The 6,308-nt window shown below is 39.6% G+C and overlaps 1 pseudogene; it reads right to left on the bottom strand.

The window, feature by feature from the left end:
* Positions 1 to 1,485: 1,485 nt before the first annotated feature.
* On the bottom strand, positions 1,486 to 3,363 carry LOC148010908 (cytochrome P450 71AU50 pseudogene; annotated as a pseudogene).
* Between the last annotated feature and the right edge of the window lie 2,945 nt (positions 3,364 to 6,308).

Genomic DNA, 6,308 nt, shown 5'->3' with positions numbered 1-6,308 from the left:
TCTTTGGGCACCGCCCATTAGCTTTATTTCTATTTTGTGCTAAAGCAAACTCAAAAGCCAAAAGCTTGCTATTTTGTAATTTGGGCTATTATTTGAGATTGAAGATGATTAATACATAAAATACATGCTTTGTGGAGCGCTCACACAAGGCATGGGGGGAGATTGCACCCAATTGGTATCTTGTTCATGTCGTGCATGCTTTTTACCTTGAGTTTTGTGCAAAAAGTAGAGTTCTTTTGTTCTTGGGGACCTTCCGGCATTCACTATGCGAGCGTACAACATCCGATCTGCGCACCACCCATAGCTTCCTCTTCACTTATGGATACCTCATTTGTCTTTCATTGAACACTTTTGCACCAAATCTAATTGCATATCGATTCTCTTCCTTGTCATCTTGCCCAATCACCCATCCAATACGAATAGGGCTAGTGTCCATTGTAATAACATTAGGATTTTCCTTTGAATAATCAATCTTCCTCAATGTCAATGAAGATTTTAGTAGTTTCCTTGATTTCCTCATGGCTTTGGTGTGCTTTTTGTCCCAAAATAATTTCTCTCCCTTCTGTGATCACTAATACAAATCATCTACCACGTACCCAAAATGTGGTATCCATATGAGGTAAAAGACATATGCTCCTAAAAATAGTCTGACATCTGAAATATTGGAATATGTATCTTGCATCTCGTCTATCCCATCTATCTTTGCTGGAGAAAAATTTCCACCATAGAGCTCCAATATGTGATTGACAATCAATACCTCGTCAACACCAAAAATAGACTTTTGGCCCAAAAGAGTCAAATGCACTTCCTCTAAGCAAGCCAAAATCTTTTCACAAATTGGCGATATGACTGGGAACAAATGCTCTACAACCATGCCCATTCAACTCTTCATTCTTCTTGTCCTATACACAACTCTTTATTGGTACATCATCTAAGAATGGCATAGTTAATTCTGGTATATAATCCCTTAAGACTTTGTTCTACACACACAAGTACTCCATCTCTAAGATACAAAGTAATGATGGATTATATATCCTTCTTATTTACCATTCATCATGTGCTCCACCCATCTAGTGCGACTAAGTGGACATTATAGTCTCTGATCATCTTATGCTTCAAATATTCCCACACAATGGATATGTGCACTTCCTCGCAAAATTGGCTATTCCACAAAAGAAACCCTAGACCACTCTTCTACCCAAGCCAAGTTGTTTATGGTTTGGGTTGTAAAAGTTGATCTAGATTTGTATGCCAATTCGCACAAAACCTGGCCTTTCCTTCCCTGTTGTGGCTTCCTCTAGTGTCATCACATCTTCCCTAGACTCTATTTGGGTCTCCAAAAAACACTCCACACTGGTAACAATATCATTTTGATTTCTATGTCCTACAAATGCAGAAAGGGTGCATTCATAAAACAAAGTTCTACATACATTTGGTTGTATTTATAGAAAGAACATGCACACACACAAAGAGATATTCCCTTTACTAGCTTACTCTAAAGTTACCTAGCACACGCAAGTGGCTTGCTTATTAGTCTCAGATATATGTAAAAGGATAATTTTTCGACGAGCAGTTAGGATATCATCATCACATGTCACGTAACTTTTTGTCCAAGACATTAGCATTCTATAGAAAGGAGTTTTTCCCTAGAAAAGAGAGATTGGCAACCGACTCTTAGCTCTGGGGGAAGGACTACGATATAAGAAAATTTTTATGTTCTCATGGTGAGGCGTGGAGTGGGGATGGCAACGAGGTGAGTCGCGCGAGAGACGACCAAGCCAAAGCTTTCTGACAGGTCGACTTGCTCTTGGCCGGGCGGCAACTCCCAATCGAAGGTGTGAATGAGGCGAGCGAGGGCAAACTCGACGATGCTCGCGCCGAGAGTCAGGCCAGGGCAGATCCTGCGGCCGGCCCCGAAGGGCAGGAACTGGAAATGCTGGCCTCGAAAGTCCAATGCACTGCCCTGATCGCCGGACAGGAGGAAGCGCTCAGGAAGGAACTGTGACGGGTGGTCCCACAGCTTGGGGTCTCGGGCCATGGTCCATGCATGCACCATGACGCGAGTGCCCTTGGGGAGGTGGTAGCCGCCCACCACGCAAGCCTGGCTGGACATGCGGGGCGTCAGGAACGGCGCTGGCATGTGCAGGCGCAACGTCTCCTTCACTACACACCTCAGATACCCCAGCCTCGCCACGTCCTCTTCCTCCACCATCCTCTCCCTGCCCACCGCCTCGTCCGCCTGCTTCTGTAGCTTCGCCAGCTCCTCTGGGTTGGCCATGAGCTCCGCCATTGCCCAATCCAATGTCGAACTTGCTGAATCAATCGCTCCCACAAGAAGCTCCTGGGAAAGCACGGGTCAAGGAGAATTAGATGAACCACGAGTCTATTAGAAAGCATCCTGCAGTCTCCAATATATCGATGGCGACATATAGGAATTTGTGAAACCACGAGTACCTGGAGTAGCTGCTTCACCCTGTTCCTGTTGTCCGGGAAGCCAGCCAAGAGCACGCGTAGGAAGCTGCCAGCTGCCGCCTCTTCCCTGCACGCATCCACACCATAGATTCTATCGTGGCCCTGATCTTGCTCGTATTGCTTGATCAACTCCTCCAGCAGCGCATCGACCTTCGCGCGGTGTTCATCGAGGGATCGCTTGGCTTTGAGGTCCAAGAATCCGAGGGCGGGTATAAAGTCGCCAATCACGTTCGACTTGAACAAAAGAGTGCTCTTATGCATTACCTCCTTGAGCCGTTGGATGTGTGAGATGTCGTCCTGGCGCTTGCCGACGGCGATTCGGCAGAAAAGGTTCTCGAGCAGGGAGTCGATGTGAGAGGTGAGGTCGAGGCAGGTGCCGGCCGAGGATTGGATCTTGGAGATGGCGTGGTTGATCTCCTGGTCTAAGACGGGCTGGAATGAGACGAGGCGCTTGGGGTTGAAGAGGTGGAGGGTGGCAAAGCGCCGGAGGTCCTGCCAGGCGGGGCCGAGGTCAGCCATGGCGAGGGTGTTGCCCGTGCCGAACTGCAGGCGACGCGAGGCCTCCATGGGCGGCCGGTTCGCAAACACCTTGTCCTGGTGCTGAAGCACCTCCCTGGCCAAGGACGGGCTGCTGATTACCACCGTGTCAGCGTAACCCAGGCGCAGGTGCAGTATCGGTCCATACTTGCTTGCTAGCTGAGCCAGGTTCCGGTGGATGAGCTTCCCGCCGGCCACTAAATGATACAGGTTTCCTATCACCGGCCATATTGGCCATGGTCCTGGCGGTAATCCCCTCCATCGCCTGCTATTCTGTAACACAACGTAGCACAATAGCACCACCAGCCCGGCGGTCACCAAACTACTCGGTACTTCCGTTCGCACAACCTCCATGTCGCCTATTCTCATTCTGCTCACAAGGAACTTTAGACACCTATCCATATAGAAAAAAAAGAGAAATTTTCTAGATACTTATCAATGTATCTAAAAAAAGAGAAATTTTCTAGATACTTATCAATGTATCTAAAAAAAGTCTCATGTAGTAAAAGTGGAACACTTTACAAGTTAGTAATATAGTAAAAAAATCCTATATAGAAATTTCAAAATTCTCTAGTTATCTATGTAGTGAAATTTTACTATATAAACATACCAGATAGAACTAATCATATAGTGTTTTTTATATATAAGAAAACTAGTTGCAATCATGTAGATAGTTTTAAGAATTACTAATATGGTAAAAAATATAAATCAAAATAATAGAAAGAATTAAAAGATGTTACCTTCATTAATAAAGAGGTCAATTCAAGATACATATATAATCAATACTCAAAGATTTATTGTGATTTTTTGTAACATGAATTTTCTCTCTATAGAGTAACCAATCCACGAGAGCTTTTCTCATGGCTGGCAATGTTTGCTCATTGCGTCCTCCTAAAAAAGTAGGATCTCTCTTAATAACACCATATGTAGATTTTAACGATGCATATAGCTCATCAATGGATTGGATGTCTAAATATTTGAGGAGAATGGTTTCTTGGTCTTCCTCTTAAAATGCATTAACAACCTGCATTTTAGAAATACAACATAGATTAATGTGCTACTACATCATAATTTAATTAGCTACTCTATTGTCTTAATATTTAATAACATTGAGTTACCGATGAAGTTCTTGATGACAATTCTATATTAGAAGGATCCACACTTTTTTATGGCTCAACATGGTCGAGAGTCTATAGTATAGACAATAAAATAAAGTTAACAAAATTAAATTATGCCACATTTAGAAAAAAAAAATGCAAAGAAGTACCTTAGATAATTTCTTATTTTTGCCCTTACTCTCCTTTTGTTGTTGCTTGCTTTGCTGCATTTTCTCGCTCATCTTATCACAATAAGTTTGTAACTAGATATAATGTATTAAATGCATATATTAAAATAAAATATCAAGAGATAGCTAAGCATACCTTTCGTACACGAAGACTTTTCCGTGCTACTTCAACCCCCTCAAGATCTTGGATCATATATTGTGGAAGAGAGTGTTCACTACTGCATGAACCCTATAATACAAGAAAAGTAAAACTTAAAATGGAATATATTTTAATTTAAAAGTATACAAAAATTAAGAATATATGTATATATTCCTCATATAGATGGAATTCCTTGTAGTAGCTCCATAAAACTATGATCTGAGTTTAAATAGTCCTGAAACATTGGTTAAGTGTTAGAGACAATCAAATGAAAAAAGACTACAAACCAAGATATACTAACCATTTCATTATTTTTTTGATATTTTTCGGAAGCAGAAATTGAAACAAGAGGTGGACCATCATTATGAGATTCCAACTAGTACAAGCAAAAAAATTGAAGTCAATATCAAAAACTAAAAACTCCAAATATTAAAATATTTAAATGAGTGAATGATGTACATACATGTGTTGCACTATTCTCAGAAAAGATACATTGTTCTTTCACCATAAGTTGTGGATAATACACCTCCTCACTTGTATCCTAAAATTTTAGAGAAAATATAATGAAATGTAACTATATCTAAGAAACTTTAAGTGAAATGATTATAATAAAGATAAAGATAATAAAAATTATACAATAGAAAAAATAAAACTTGAGATGAAAATTGCAAATCTTACTGGTTTTTGTTGCATATGTACTTGCTCGAAGCTATGATTATTCTATTAAAAAACCATAGTTGTGCCAATCAATACCAATTTCTTGTGTATATAATCTATGGTGAGAAAATTTTGATAAATAAGTATGCTTACCAAAGATATATCCACCAAAGATGATCTTTTCCTCTTGAGTTTCTTTCTGAGATTTTGAGCAACAGAAAGATTGTACAGATATACATCCTCATTTTTCCAAAGGTAAGTAGCACAGGAAACTCAAGGGGTAAAATTTAATCATAGTTTTGATCTATGATCTCTAAAATTCTATGTTTGTCATCTTTATTATTATGAAACCGCAAATCATTGCCAATCTCATGGCTCTTGACCCAATTATACACTTTTCTATGATTAGCACAATACCTAACATTTTGCGTATCTCGATAGTATTTTAGTAAAAATGGTTTTCCAAACTCATCTTAGTCTTCTCGACTAATCCTTTTAGGTGGTTTGAAAATCTGGTCATATGTAGGAGTCTTCATCAGAGATACATCCCCTATTTGTATACTCTTGATTTGCTTTTGAGGTGGTAACTAGACTCTTTTACTTTATATTGAAACTGGTTTGTCATTCTCATTGTTTGTTCGGAACTATCATTCTTTGATTTTAGTTCCTCAATTGTTTTTTGTAGAGTGATGATAGTTTGCATCATTGAATCTAGAGTTTGTTGACTTGGGGAGGCCATGAGACAAGCTAAAACTAAATCAAGAAACTATGTTAATATTCAACCAATAAAGAATCAATCAATCATATAAAAAGGATACAATATACAACTATATAAACCATGAGACAAGCTAAAATCAAACAAGATACAAGCTAAAATCAAATTTTCAACTTTATATGCTAGTATTCCTCAAACAAGAGACTATATCCATACATTAATCTTCTTCAAGCAAGAAATTTTCTCATTTTTTAATAATCACACATGCACACATACACATATACACACAAAGATTGAACTACCTATACATGAGACACAACATGAGCTATATCCACGAGATACCGTCCTAATATACAAACACCCATAGATAAAGCATTATGATATACACAATGGGATGGCGATCAGATAATGATGTCCATTATGACCAATGCTACTAGCACCCATTTGAATCTCCATATAGTACTTACTTGGATTATGAGGCCACCGTCCATGACAAATAGAGG

Source organism: Lygodium microphyllum, chromosome 29, assembly GCF_053477565.2.
Source record: "Lygodium microphyllum isolate KBCC chromosome 29, Lygodium_microphyllum_v1.1.10, whole genome shotgun sequence".
Taxonomy (NCBI): Eukaryota; Viridiplantae; Streptophyta; class Polypodiopsida; order Schizaeales; family Lygodiaceae; genus Lygodium; species Lygodium microphyllum.
The sequence above is the reverse complement of the archived record's forward strand: the minus strand, read 5'-3'. Positions and strand labels throughout refer to the sequence as shown.